We start from the raw sequence: 13,436 nt of genomic DNA on the forward strand, positions 1-13,436 counted from the left end.
AGAGTACTTGTCAAAATCTTGTAATTAGTTAAGCAAGTTACTTTGAGTAAGGTTATCAAAGTGACGCAGCGGAAGCATGGTGGCCCATATCCCACAAGTTCTAGGATTGGATTACTCGAGGAAGTGAAGTTTTCAAAGGCAGAGTATCCATATCTCTTCGATTACAATCTTTCGAATCTTGAGGATGAGATTCATCTTAAGGGGGTAGAACTGTAACACCCTAAAATTTTCTCTTTTTGAAATAGGGTTTAAAAGGTTTAATTTTGAATTTTTTTGCTCGTTAAAAAATAGGGAAATAATATTTTTCTTTAAACTAAAATTCATCATAAGGTTTAGAAACATGTTGGTGCATTCATGCTGATGCATATTTATTTTTGTGATGCTTGGGTTTGATTAAAATTTCAAAAGGATTTAAATTTGAATTGAATTTGGTTTGAAAATGTGTTTAAGAAATTAAAAAGGAATTTCTTTTTCTTCCCCTCTCCTTTCTCGGCATTTGGCCTATCGGCTTTTTCTCTCTTCCTACAGCCCAGCTTCGCTCCCTGCTCCCTGCATGGCCCCCTTCCCTCTCTCTCAGCCTAGTGCGCCCCGTGGCCTAGCAGCGCACGGACGTCGCCCTCTTTTGTCTCTCTTATGTCGCTGACAAGCTAGGTCCACATGTCAGCGCCTTCCCTTACCTCAAATCGTCTTCTTCCCAGACTCTCTTCGGCCGAGAGTCCGCTGCCGCCTCGACACCGCCACCCTACCAAGCTCCAGAGTAAGCCGCATCGCCTCTACCCGAGTCGCCACACCGCAAACCCTAGCCGCCACCACCAAGTTCAAGCCGCCGAGCCATGCGCTGCTTCCATCCGCTCCATGCCGCTGCAAACAACCGGGGTGAGTTCATCGTCTTCTTCTCTTCCTTCCCATGTTCTTGGTTCATATAACCATGGCCTCTAGGGCCCAAACTGAGCACTCCGGCGAGCTTCTCGCCGCCGACCATGGCTAGCCGCCGCGCCTGGCACCGTTTCAGCCGCCGACGTCTCTCTCCCCTCCTTTCTAGTCTGCGCTGTTAGAACTCGATCCAACGGTCGAGATTGCACCGTACTGGTTCGGTCGGTCGTTTTGCTAAAGAGCCCCTGCCCTTTTCTAGTATAGAACCTGCCGTCCCTGTAATTTTGTTAAAGAGCCGCTATAATTTTCTATGTCTAAACCCACGGTCCAATGTGTATTTTCAAAATACGTTTGCCTATTCTGAAAGCGTAGATTCCCTTTGTTAGATCCAAAATATGTTTTCATCTATTTACAGTTTTGCCACTATCTTCAATTAGGCCATATCTTCTCCGTTTTAACTCCGATTTGACCCATTCAACTTGCGTTAGGTTTGTAATTCCATAGTATACATGTTCATACTACTGTTAGATATGTTTTCAACTTATAAAATTTGAGGTTAGATTTAATCTATTCTTTTATTAAAGGAAATCTTGTTTAATTCAAATCTTCTACGTTTTAGCTCTGATTTGACCTATTCAAGTATTGTTAGATATGCTTTCAACTTATAAAATTTGTGGTTAGATTTAATCTATTCTTTTATTAAAGGAAATCTTGTTTAATTCATATCTTCTATGTTTTAGCTCTGGTTAGATTCATTACAACAAAATCTAGGCCTTAGTAACAATGTTTATCATGTCACTATTTCTGGAATTTCATGGTTTAAACTCTAATTTGAATAAATATTATGCAACTAGATTTTATAAATAAGATATGATTTGTTTTACTTTAGTTTTATAATTCAAAACTAAATTTGACTTAATTTTATTTATATAAGTTTTTTTATAGTTAAAACACATGAAGCTTATAGGTTTATATTTTCTCTTATGAGTAGATCTCTCGGTAGCCGTTTCTTTCAAACCGTAGCTCTGATTAGAGTGTTTTTCACGTTTGTGTGTTCGTAGTAACGTGTAGAACATATTTAAAACCTTTTTACTTGTTGTTTACTATGTTTAGTGTACTATTCTAATTTAGTCCTATTGTTTGCTTCATGTATGATTGCATGGATGCTTGTGTGGTGTTCTATGATCATGTCCAATCGGTGAGCTATACGTGGTGAATCAAGAAGCAGTTCTTGGAAGGTTTGGACCAGAAGAAGATCAGAGTTTAAGGCAAGTATAGCATATGAGTATCCTTGTTTCCTATCAACTTTAATACATTTAATTCATGTTGCATGTGTCACCTTGAGATGGATTCCTTAGAATTGAACTTATACCTTGTCTCCTATGGGATATGCATTGGGTAGTATGATGCTAGTGCTCAATTAAAGACCATGATCTTGTAACTTGACTAATGGTATATGCAATAAACACTAAAAGATGTTTTTTTAGCAACATGGAACCAGGGGCTAGAGCATTGGGCTGTTTTGATGGTGCTCTAGATTCCTCTCCCTAAGGACTTATCTGTAAGTGATCATCCGGGACTTATAGTATAGCTGTGAGGGCTACATGGCTCTGGCTTTAGCTCAGTACAAGGACCTTTTCTAGCTTGTTAGAGGTTACCTTTATGGCACAAGAGGGGTGTGTTTCGGGTTGGATATAGTGCGCATCATTGTGCCTGTCGGAAGGGGAGCCCTACATTCATAGGGCACAGAAACCTAGTGGCCCTCACTTGTTAGATGAACCTTCGAAAGGCTTCAAAGTGAACCCTACCGACCTTCCTTGGTAGTGGGTCAAGAGGCTGATCACCTCGGGCGAAAGGGTAAATCACGACTCATAGTGAAAGTGTACAACCTCTGTAGAGTGTAAAACTATTATAACAGTAGTGCTCACGGTCACGAGCGGCCTTGGAACCCTTATGGAATAGATGATGAACACTGATGATATTGATGATAAAGATGCTCACTAATGATTACTGTTTATGCTATTCATTATTCATGTTTACCTGATCACGTGTTTATATGGGCTTGTGAATAAACTTGTTGCCACCCAATTGCTAAAAGATGACTCATTAAAAGCTAATCGCAGTTAAACCAGTGTCAGTGTTTTGAGCCTCATGAACCCCATGATATATTTGTTGAGTACGACATGTACTTGCTAGAGTTTGGAGAAATTAGGCTTATGATCAACCAGTCAGTTGTCCATATGGAATTGGAGCCTTCACTCGAAGATCGGAGTTGTGTTTCCATTGTTTGCTGTCTAAGGTTATATCCTTTATACTAAGTACATTAATTGAATGACCTTTAGATTCAGATGGGGCCTAACATCAAATCTTAACCCTATGTGAAGAATTAGAATATGTGGTGTTCTATGTGATGAGCAAACAGGTGATGAATCCGATTTAATGCATTCCATTATACCATGAGGACAATCAAGGCATTTGTCTGAGGGAATGCAACAATGTTGCTCTAGTGTTCTAGTGTTTGATTGTTTTTATCTCATTACAAGGAACCTATTAAGGATTCTATACTATTCAGACAAGGGGGGCTAGGTATTAAAGATGTTGTTGGAAATAATCCGGTGTCTAGGTGCATGCTAATGTCTAGGTTCATAGCATTTACTTTAGTTAAATTTCAGCATGGAGTAATAGGAGAAACAGGCTGATTATATATAATTGGGTAATATTCTACATTAGTTAGGAGCCTATCATAGCCTGATTTATAGCTCATGTTTGACTAAGTAGAAGAGAACAGAAAAGGCAAAGTCATTCCAGCCACCAAAACCACTTGTGCTCGTGTGTGTTTCTTGTGTATGAGTTCCTTGTGTCCAGTTAGAGGCATATTTGCGTTTTAGATCTAAAAAAATGAATATGAGTTCAATTTGTTGTCATTCATGTCCTAATTTCTTTCGTTACAGATGTGATTTTTTTAACCTATTTTATTTGAAGTTAACTTTGACCATCGCTAAATTTAAATTACCTCCCAGCCGTGTTCTCAGTCTATTCTGTAACTTCATTCACTTTGTGGTCACATAGGGATATAAGTTTGGCTCTGAGAAGGCTAGCACATTGAACACATATGCTGGAATGAAGTCTGATGACGGCCAGGGAGGTCCTCCTCCAGCGGCTACATCCACGGCGAGCCCCATCCCCGGCGTCCATACATCCACTCTGGTGAGCTCGAACAGCCAAACCTAACTCAATTGGGTCAACCAGGTTTAGTTGACAGTAGCACTAGATCAATAGCAAGCACACTTACAGGCACACTCAGTTGCATGTGTGTTGACAGAAGCACTAGATCAATAGCAAGCACACTTGCTGGCACAATGTTTTAATTGGAGTTAAAGAATTAAAAAAATAATGTCTAATATATTTAGATAGATGAATCTTGTATACTGATGTGTCATTGGTAATTAAAAAAAGAATAATATTCAGGCACGTCTTGCAAGCCATAAGCTTTCTGCCGATTATAGCAACAACATCAAAATAGAAGGATTTTTTTCTAAACTTAGACGACAAAGAGTCAAAGACTATTTAGTCTAATCTGACAGGGAATGGCAATTGGTAGATCAATTACAAAACTAATTTACACCTTACATTGGCTTTGTCTACTCCATGGATGTCAGTTGGCTGACTGGCCATGAAATGAAGTACATGGATCTTTTTGTTTCCATACAGTTAACAAGTCATTAACATGGTTATTTTTCCTAAGAATGTTGCTAACATGGTTACATTGGCTTTGCGTACTCCATGGATGCTGCAATTGACCTCCAAGTTTCTCTTTTTTTTCACTCGCTCTGTGTTGATCTATGTCAGATACTCAGATGTACTTGCTGTAGTCTTATTTTAAATGCATTGGTCATTACAGAATATGTAAAACCCAGTCACTTTACAAATTTTCAAGATATTTGTTTACAACATAGCACCCCTCTTTCAAAATACTACAAATCTCTGTTAAACTCAACCATCTAGCATGTATATGCAGTTCTTTACATGTGCACTAACTTGCAAGCTGACATCTTGCTCTAGGACCTTTTCTTTTGCTACCTGGATGAAATAATTGGAGAAAGCGATCTAGGCAGCTATGGGTACTCTAATTTGATCTAACCCTGTACTCTATTCAAGCTTTAAGTACAATCGAGTCTGCAAATTGCAGAGCAAGAGATGAGAGTGCATATTTTGCTTCACAGTCAACATTTCTTTCGGCCATTCTCTCAGTGATCCCTAGCTGGCCCGCTCTAAGAAGGGCGCGGCTTCGGCTACTTATTTTCATCGATGCAGTCAAATGTCGTCCTGATTTCCATTGATGCATAAAGCAGTTCAGTTTGAGTAATTTATTTAGTCATAAATCTTGCTCTGTTCGGCAGCTATTATTGTTTGAAATATAATGTAATTTAGCAAAAACTTCGCACATGATATGAAATACTAAACCGAAACATGTTCCACTACTACACAAACTTTACTGGAGGCGGGCGTTTTCGGTTTCCCGTGGCAGGCAAAGCCGTCCGCCGCGGCCAAGAGGCCACGGTAAATCGTGGCTTAACCGCGGCGGTCGGCTTTGCCCGCCGCGGTTAACCGATTTACCGCGGCGGGCGGTGTAACATGCCCGCCGCGGTAAATATACTTTTACCACGGCGGGCACGTGACACCGCCCGCCGCGGTAAATTATTTTACCGCAGCGGACACCTTTTGTGGCCCGCCGCGGTTATGTTCATTAGCCGTGGCGGGCTTTATTATTTGCCCACCTCGGTAAATTATTTTTTGAATTAAAAAAAAATACAGTAGGCATATAAATTCAAATTCAAATCATATCCAGATTTCACAGATTAAACTTAAAAAGTATGCGGGCATTACACATGAGATAATATACATATATATACATTCATTTAGTCGTTCTTGTCATCGTTGATTCATTACATTTACATATTAAAGTCGTTATACATGCGCTAAGGAGTAATCCTGCGGACACATCATCGTGGGCCATTTCCTCAGCCTCTCGTACTCCGGTAAAATCGCTAGCGGGCTATTCTCATTGAAGAACATGCCCCCTTCAAGCACACATTTGTCTAAGACAAACTTACATATGTCCGCCTTTGTCTGCTTGAAGGAGTGTTGGGTGCTCTGCACGTCTCTCCACCAGTTCAATCCATTCTTGAGCACCCTCCAACTGCTGCTGTACTACTTGCACGCCCTCAGGAACTCACAGGCATAGAAGCCACAGGTTTGTGATCCTACCAGTTGTTTGGCACACTGCATGATCGATACACAAGCATTACAACACAGGCATTAGAACGCATATGAATGGAAAGCACAATTAAACCTTTCAAATACTTACCGGAAAGTTGCGTTTGATTTTGATGCGGTTCTTATGCTTAGCCTTAAAATTCTCTGTTCTTCGATCATAGCATTCAGGATCCTTCACGTACTCCTTATAAGCGCTATACGAAATGTACTAGTATTAGGCAGGGCATTAGAACGCATATGCGAAGACAGTTCAGTCACTTACACTCTGAGTCAATCTTCAAAGGCCTTGTACCCTTTTAAGTTTGGCACTGTCAACGAATCAAATACGCAGGCCCTGCCATCCTGAGGGTAGATGATAAATGCAACCCAGTGACCCTCGAGGCCTTGGCTGCGCCATTGAAACAAAATACATGTTACGACGAGAAATAATAATACTAGCTAGCTACCCACTTATCTCTACAGGCATGTCTTCGACTTACCCAAAGTGGTAGGCAGCTAGGATACACCCATTTCCCCTGATCTTCTTCATTGCTCCTAGTATGTACCTTGAAATGTTCAACTTCTCATTGTCCATCAGTTTCTTCCTGTGTGCCTCTCTCTATCGCTTGGTCAAGTCTTTCATGGTTGGATGATTGTCATCTAGGTGGTAACCAATGATGATTCTTTGAGCAATATGCATTGGAGATAGATAGATAACATCAAGTTTATTTCCTTGGATATATAGGCCATCAACCTGCAAGGACAAGCCATCGTGGCATATATAAGTAGTCTTGACCGATTCAAAGGCAGGTGATATGTGAAACTCGCAATTCATCACTTACATAGAGAACAAGGTGACTTGGGCGATGTCAAGGTCTTGTTCCCGCAGTAGTCTGTACATGTCGTGGAAAACCACGGGGAGTTCTACATCATTGCCGGGCAAGTGGAAGTACTCCGCCGCAACCTTGACTAGAAAACCATGCACGCTAGCTTTTGCCGCTTCCATGTACCAGAGATGAAACCTCCTTGTCTCCCACCTTTCCTTGTCGACGAGCTGGGCCTTGGTTATCATGAACTTCCCATGCTCGTAATGGCCGGGGCAGTCATCCGATTCAGGAAATAGATGGAAAGGTGATCTCGGCCTGGGATAGAAATGTTAGTACCATATTATGGCAAAGAAAAGTTATTAGCAAATTATGCTCGCCGCTACCATACCTTTCGAACTCAAGTGAGTATGTGAGCTGCCCTTGGTCGCCTTTAGTCTTCGCCGACGATGGAGGACAGTGGCTTGTGCTCACAATGGCAGCAGGCGGTGTCTTTGCCCCCGGTTCCTCCGTGCCTCCCGGTCCTTTGCTCGTGCCCTTAGACAGACTATCGGGAGGTGGAGGTGGACTTGTTGTTGGAGGAGGAGAACGAGGGTGAGGGCTTGTGCCTTGGGGTGAGTTCCTTCCCTTGTCATCCCCGCCATTGCCTTCGTCATTGCTATCGCCGTGATCCGGATCATCGGGGGGACAAGATCTGGCAATAGATGGTTGTGATGCTAGTGTCGCCGTCGGCATAGAAGTCAGAGTCGAGAGAATGATCTCTATGTTGTCCTTGTTCCACAGGACTTCGGAACCCATGGCAGCTCCAAGGATCGTTACCCCTTCTATAGTTGGATATTCCATTTCAAATTCTTCATATTCGGTCGCATACCATGTAAGTATCACGGTAGCATAGTTGGCAGGGATCTGGTCTTGGTTGAAATCTTTGATATCTTCTTTGGGGTGCATGTAACCCTCACCCATGGTCAACTTTTTCGCCCTGCCAAACAGGATCGTGAGGTGGACGTGCATGGGTTCCCGGATGTCGTCAACGGGGTGCCTTGGGCGATCCTCGATCATCGGCAGTGGCTGCCCTTGTGTCTGCCCTTGTGGAACTTGAGGCATGACCATATGCATCATTAGGTGTGGCATAATATCAAAGTAAGATGGTGGAAAGCACATCTCGAGCTGGCAAAGGGTCTCCGCGATGAACTCCTTCAGGGCAGGCAGCTCAGCCTTATCAATGACCTTCTGGGTGATGCGGTTAAAGAAGTATGACATCCGTGTGATGACCATCTTCACGTACTCTGGATGGATAGCCCTAATCACAATTGGTAGGAACACCGTCAGCATGACGTGGAAGTCATGTGAGTTGTAGCCGGTCATTATGAGGTCTTTCATGGAGACCAAGCTCTTGATGTTGGAAGAGAAACTAGTCAGCACCTTGATACCCCTAAGCAACTTAAGAAAAGCCATCCTCTCGTCTTGCGTTAGGTTGCAGGCCGCACCTAGGATATCGACTTTATCGTTCTGAGGCGGTCCCAGGTGAAGGTCCGGCTTGATGCCCAAATTGATAAGATCCGTCCGTGACTTGATACCATCCTTTATCTTGCCCTTGATGTCCAGCAGGACACCGATCGTGCTTTCGAAGACATTTTTCTCTAGGTGCATGCAGTCGATGGCATGGGGTGTATTCAGTGCTTTCCAATACAACAGGTACTTGAAGAAAATTGACTTCTTCTTGAAAGGAACGGCGGCGGGGACTTCCTCCGTCTGGTCCCGCTTTCGCTTCCTTGTCTGCTTGGTCCCCTCTTCAGGCGGCTTCTTCTTCTTTCCAAACTCCACCTGATCCATGTCCTTGACCATCTCATACACCTTTGTCCCCCAACTAGTCTGCATCGGTTGATCACGCTGCGGCTCGTCCTGATTGTTAAAGTATTTATTCATAATACTTCTTCTATACCTATGATTTTTGGCGAGGAACCATCTGTGCCTCGTGTACACCATCTTATTGGATCCCTTAAGGTAAGTGTAGCAGGTCCCGTTGATGCAAATTACGCAGCCGATCTTCCCTTTGATCTGCCCCGACAGTGAGAGGAGACCAAGGTAATCGGTGATGGTGACAAAGATGACTGCTTTTAGTGTGAACTTCTCCTTACGGGATGCATCCACCATCTAGACCCCAACATCAAATAGTATCTTCATTTCCTCCATGAACAGCTCTAGGAACACATCTATATCATTGTCGGGCTGCTTTGGTCCGGAGATAAGCATGGTCAGCATAAGGTACCTATGCTTCTGACATAGATGGGGAGGTAGGTTGTACATGGTGAGCACGATGGGCCAAGTGCTGTGTGAGCTGCTAAGCTCACCGAACAGGTTCATCCCATCAATACTCAGCGCAAACCTAACATGCCTGGGCTCCTTGCCAAACTCTAGGTAGGCCTTGTCGAAATCCTTCCACTACTTGCCATCGGATGGGTGCCATAGCTTGCCATCATTTTTTAGGCGGTCAGCTGATGCATGCCAGGACATGAGCTTGGCATCGTCCAGGTTCCCAAATATTGCACGCAGGCGATCAGTCACGGGCAAGTACCACACCGACAGTGTTGGACTTTTCCTGTGCGTGTAACCCTCTTCTTCATCGTCCTGCTGAGCCGAGATTGGTTTGGCCGCACTGCTCTTCTTTGCCCCCTTCTTGTTCTTCTTCCGACCACCCCACAAGCCTCCCTCATCTTCTGCATCCACGCGACAACCAGCATTTTTCTTGTACCGACTAAAGCCACAGTGCGGACAACTCGTCAAATTCTCACTCATTGCCTCGATACAGGATGCCGTGGTTAGGGCATGCATCAAACTTTCTAAGCTTCATCGCCACTGGCCGGATCAGCTTCTTGGCCTGATAAGTATTGGCGGGCACCTTGTTAGCCATTGGGTATGTGGTGGCAAGGTAGCTTAACAATTCATTGAAGCTAGTGTCAGACCAACCATGACGAGCCTTCAACATCAACATATGGAGGTTAAAACAGAGCGCCGTGCACTCCTTCGGACAATCGCCGCCGTCCTTATAGAGAGGATCAACTGCCGCCTACTTCAACTCTCTGAAATTCTCCAACCACTTTGGGCAACCCAACACAATGTCGTCTTCATCGAAGTGTTTGACTAGATCTTCAACAAGCTGCACATCCTCGGGTTGGCTCACAGTATCCTGACCATCCCCACCGTCGTCAGCTTTGTCGGCTATGTCTTGCATTAGATCATCCACCATGATGTAATCATGACAACTGTTGTCACTGTCGGCTGGCGCAGCTGCTGCTGAAGATGATGAGGAGCCGGGTGCTCCTAAAGGATCTTTATTCACCGGTGGTGCTATCATCGTCAGTGTCGAAGAGCTCACTCCAGATGCACCGCCACTTGCACCAACTCTTTCGCCGTGAAATGTCCAGACTGTGTAGCCCTCGACGAAACCATACATGATCAAATGAGTTTGCACCTCGTTGTCTTGGTGGGCTTTCAGGTTCTTGCAACGAGAACATGGACATATGGTTGTCATCCGCTTCAGTCTCTCACGGTGAGCTTTACCAGCAGCAATAAACTTCCTTAATTCAAAGAGGTACCGCGGATCATTCACTCTATCGATCCGGTACATCCATTCCGACCTATCCATCATACCTACGAACATTATCCGTCACAAACAACAAATAAAGAAGAATTAGGAGAAATTGATGATTTTTACGTCCAAAATCATGAAAAAGAGAGGAAATGACGATGTGAAAGATGAAGCATGCATCTATGATGAATCTAAAGTTAAAGAAATACATGACATCATTTTTTTCATTAAAATTGATCTAGATCTAGATCTAGAGAGAACTCTAGGTGATGGAAATAGAGAGAGAGGATGGAAGGAGAGAGGGAGAGCCTTTATGAACCTCTTATGATGTCCTCCTCCCTCAAATCCAAGCCCTTCAACTTAAATCAAAAGTTTCCTCAAATTTTAGGGCAAAGCCTCCCCCTGAGTTTGAGAGAGGAAGATCCATGGAGAAGATGAAGGGGTGGTGCTATGTATTTGTACAGGCTTTACCGCGGAGGGCAAGATAAAGCGCCCGTCTCGGTAAATCAACTCTTTACCGTGGCGGGCAGTTTAAAGAGCCTGCCACGGTAAATCGTATTAACCGCGGCGGGCGATTCATACCGCCCGCCGCGATAAATAACTGTTTCCTGCGGCGAGCAAGCAAGGTGGCCCGCCGTGGTAAACCCTTTTCCCGCAGCGGGCGCCTCGGTGGCCGGCCTTGCTGGCCGGCCACCGGCTAACCGTGGCGGGCAAAAGAGGTGCCCGCCACGGAGCCTATTTTGGCCACGCTGTGTAAATTGATTCATGTAGTAGTGTTCTCTTGTAGTGGAAAGAAGAGAAAGAAATGAAAAGAGACCCATACAAGGATGATCAACTCTTAGAGCTCGTCGGCGATCTTTGCAACTTCATTTGGACCAGATTGTATACGTCAAAGGCACCTACCATGACCGAGATTCTGACTTAGATAGAAATACTCAGTACCAACATCTTCGTGAGACTGAAAGGCTAGCTCTAGGCCGTTGATAACAATGTGTATGAAATTTGACATTAGTCTTACCTTGTGGGACGGTTTGGGCTTGTGGAACGAATTAGACTTGTGAATTATATCTATTTAACGATGGATTATATATATTCTTGTGAATTGGACTTGTAATGGTAGTTTATATAATGCTCTTATGCTTGTGGTCAGATTTGAATTATATATATATGTTCTGGTCGAATTTGAATTGTAAATTTGAATTTTTTTTTACAGAAAAATATACTGTAGGGGTGGTTCTAGACTGAACCACCCCTACACAAACAGGTAGCCGCCTCTACAAATCGATTTTGTAGGGGCAGCTGGTGTTACCAACCTCCCCTACAAAATCGATTTGTAGGGACGGCTAATAACATCAGCCGCCTCTACTAATCGATTTGTAAGGGCGGTCTAGGAACCGCTCCTACAAATGTATAATTTGTAGAGATGGGCAATCATCTTTGAAACCAGCTAGAGTACCAATTTTTCCCCTGTTTTTAATATATAGAGAGCGCCAGCAGGTATACAATTTCATAGTTAAAGGATGAAAATCGGATTGTCATGGAAGTTAAACTTTGAAAAATAAATTTTGCCCTATATTTAAAAAAAAATATGGATTATGTGCACCTTGATACGGAGAAGCTAGAATGTTTTCAAGATGATTATTAACTTGATGTAATGATCTTCAGATTTAATAAAATCTTGTTTTATCGAGAAAAGTATAATTGATATAGTATATGAAGACTATTAGTATCCGACCGCTACGGCAACGGATGACGAGAGCACTAGATCAATAGCAAGCACACTCAGTTGCATGTGTGTTGACAGTAGCACTAGATCAATAGCAAGCACACTTGCCGGCACAATATTTTAATTGGAGTTAAAGAATTAAAAAATAATGTCCAATATATTTAGATAGACGAATCTTGTATACTGATGTTTCATTGGTAATTAAAAAAAGAATAATATTCAGGCACATCTTGCAAGCCATAAGCTTTCTGCCGATTATAGCAACAACATCAAAATAGAAGGATTTTTTTCTAAACTTAGACGACAAAGAGTCAAAGACTATTTAGTCTAATCTGACATGGAATGGCAATTGGTAGATCAATTACAAAACTAATTTACACCTTACATTGGCTTTGCCTACTCCATGGATGTCAGTTGGCTGACTGGCCATGAAATGAATTACATGGATCTTTTTGTTTCCATACAGTTAACAAGTCATTAACATGGTTATTTTTCCTAAGAATGTTGCTAACATGGTTACATTGGCTTTGCGTACTCCATAGATGCTGCAATTGACCTCCAAGTTTCTCTTTTTTTTTCACTCGCTCTGTGTTGATCTATGTCAGATACTCAGATGTACTTGCTGTAGTCTTATTTTAAATGCATTGGTCATTACAGAATATGTAAAACCCAGTCACTTTACAAATTTTCATGATATTTGTTTACAACATAGCACCCCTCTTTCAAAATACTACAAATCTCTGTTAAACTCAACCATCTAGCATGTATATGCAGTTCTTTACATGTGCACTAACTTGCAAGCTGACATCTTGCTCTAGGACCTTTTCTTTTGCTACCTGGATGAAATAATTGGAGAAAGCGATCTAGGCAGCTATGGGTACTCTAATTTGATCTAACCCTGTACTCTATTCAAGCTTTAAGTACAATCGAGTCTGCAAATTGCAGAGCAAGAGATGAGAGTGCATATTTTGCTTCACAGTCAACATTTCTTTCGGCCATTCTCTCGGTGATCCCTAGCTGGCCCGCTCTAAGAAGGGCGTGGCTTCGGCTACTTATTTTCATTGATGCAGTCAAATGTCATCCTGATTTCCATTGATGCATAAAGCAGTTCAGTTTGAGTAATTTATTTAGTCATAAATCTTGCTCTGTTCGGCAGCTATTATTCTTT

The 13,436-nt window shown here is 42.8% G+C and overlaps 1 non-coding gene across 1 annotated transcript; it reads left to right on the forward strand.

The window, feature by feature from the left end:
* Positions 1–3,275: 3,275 nt before the first annotated feature.
* LOC136547804 (small nucleolar RNA SNOR75) lies at positions 3,276–3,361 on the forward strand. Its single transcript, XR_010781756.1, has one exon. It is a non-coding gene; the product is annotated as a small nucleolar RNA SNOR75 (small nucleolar RNA).
* The last annotated feature ends 10,075 nt before the right edge of the window (positions 3,362–13,436 follow it).

Source organism: Miscanthus floridulus, chromosome 3 (assembly GCF_019320115.1).
Source record: "Miscanthus floridulus cultivar M001 chromosome 3, ASM1932011v1, whole genome shotgun sequence".
Classification (NCBI taxonomy): domain Eukaryota; kingdom Viridiplantae; phylum Streptophyta; class Magnoliopsida; order Poales; family Poaceae; genus Miscanthus; species Miscanthus floridulus.